At 43.2% G+C, this 2,322-nt stretch overlaps 1 pseudogene; it reads right to left on the reverse strand.

Annotated features, from left to right (window-relative positions):
- Positions 1-270: 270 nt before the first annotated feature.
- LOC102482428 (60S ribosomal protein L10-like) lies at positions 271-957 on the reverse strand (annotated as a pseudogene).
- Positions 958-2,322: the final 1,365 nt, after the last annotated feature.

Consider the following 2,322-nt stretch of genomic DNA (forward strand, 5'->3'; position numbering starts at 1 on the left):
TATTCACTTCTCGGGATTTTGGTCATGCACGCACACACACACACACACACACACACACACACACACTCACGCCAAGCATAAGTTTCAAGCTGCCAGGTCCAGGACTCGAGCTGCAGTTGACTATGTGAGAATCCAGTGATGTAACCATTATGCCATTTGCTGGTCTTGAGTTAGTCCTTTTTAATGACTGAATAGTATTGCATTTTTTTTAACAGAAGTTAAGATTTATTGTTGACCATGATTAAGGAAGAGGCAGCACAGTATGAACCCTCATGAGTGCAAGGCTCACCACTTGTCTAGGGACCATGATCTGGGATGTATTTGCCCTCACAGCCATCCGGGATGAGGTGCTTCTCAGCCATATGTCTTTAAATTCATCAGCATTAAACTTGGAAAAGCCCCACTTCTTTGAGATGTGGATCTTCTGCCGACCAGGGAACTTCAACTTGGCCCTGCGGAGGGCCTCAATCATGCTCCTTGTTCTGCAGCTTGGTACGGATGGTCATGATAACCTGGCCAATGTGGACCCTAGCTACTATGCCCCGGGGCTTTCCAAAGGCACCCCCTCATACCCGTCTGGAGCCTGTTAGCTCCAGCACAGAACAATATCTTGTTGATGCGGATGACTTGGAAAGGGTGGAGCTGCTCTCGGATATGAAAGCCATCTTTGCCACAACTTTTCACCATGTACTTGTTTGCACAAACACAGGCAGCCTCCAGGGCCTTTGACGAGAGCTGCTCATATTCATCTGACACCATGTGGCCCCAGAGTGGGAATTCATCCAGGTCAAAGATGTGGATCTTGGCATCTGGGACACCTCAGCAGAAGCGTGACCTGGGGTTCAGCTTGTTCTTACAATACCTGTAACGCCGGGCGGGCGGCAGCCCATGGTTGACACCAAGATCTTCAGTGGCACGATGGAGACAAACAGCCTGAATAGTATTGCATTTATCCATCTATCTATCATCTCCCACATCTAAAAAATCAATTCTTCTCTTGTTGGACACAGGTTGGCTGTTGTGAACAGTGCTTCTGGGAGGCAGATACCTTTATAACATACTGATCTAGTAGGGAAATTATTGGGTCATACAGCAGTTCTGCTTTTAGTGTTTTGAGGGACCTCCATACTGTTTTTCATAATGGCTGTACTAATTTACATTCCCACCAGCTGTGTAAAAGAGGGGGCACCACACATTAAAATATCATCAAAGAGGGCACAAAGAAATATTGTAAAAGGGTCCTAAAAGGAGGAAATTAAATAAGAAATTGAAGATATGTACCGGAGAAATTTGGGGAGATATATCTTAGCTATCTTCCCTCTTTGAAGGGATCACATATGGAGTAAGTATTAGAGTTTGGAAAAACTTTAATGAGGCAAACTCACAGAAGAGCTGGAAATCTCAAGGTGATTATTTCAGTTCAATGGAAGGAAGAGCTGTCCAGTCTGAAAGGGGTTCCCTTGAGAGCTGTTGAGTTCTCCATTGCTGGAAACTTCGGTGCATAAAACCCTGTGGTTTATATAAAAGCAGTTACAACATCCACAGAGCATCGAGCTAGGTGAATTTCAATGCCCTTCCCACATTTCGAGTTTCGTGATTCCAGTGACTCAGTGTCCCTGTGTGAGGGAAGGAAAGAGAAACAGCCAGCCGGCAAGAGTGGTGAGTAGATAAGACCTTTGTAATGGCCTGAATGGGCTGTTGTGATGACTGACAGATTTATAATGGAATAATTTCCTCTGTTTGTCCTATAATGAGTGTTTGTACCTTGGGTTTGAAGCAAACTCCTTGCCCTGTGAACATTTCCAGCTGGATTTCAAAGACAGGAAATGATTTTGCTTAAGTGACAATTAACTCCTGCTGATTAATTTTTTCCTTATTGTTTTCATCATAGGCAATAGGCAGCTATTTGTTTCTGGGTAATAAATCTAAAGTCTTATAATTTTAAGATAAAAGTTTACTTTTATTTTTATTGAATCCTAGTCAGTACACCAGGAAGGGGATAAGTCAGGACACTCATGCTTTGCTCTGTCTTGCCATGTGATCCATCAGCTAGAAGTCTGCCATGAATGGTCCCCTGGACCTTGGACCTCCAAAACCATAAGCTAAATCTCTATTCTCTTAAATTACCTAGGCTCAGGTATTTTCTGTTATCAGCAATGGAATGGATGAGAACAGATATGTCAAGCATATGGAACTTTGATAGTTTAGTATAGAACTGTTATCCTTCCACTCCTCAAAAAAAAGGCAAACGTAAATCCCTTCTGATTTTCACACTTCACTTAGTAGCCCTCTCATTTTCTCCATTGTTCAACCTATGGCTTG

Source organism: Tupaia chinensis, unplaced genomic scaffold (assembly GCF_000334495.1).
Source record: "Tupaia chinensis unplaced genomic scaffold, TupChi_1.0 Scaffold000028_1, whole genome shotgun sequence".
Taxonomy (NCBI): Eukaryota; Metazoa; Chordata; class Mammalia; order Scandentia; family Tupaiidae; genus Tupaia; species Tupaia belangeri.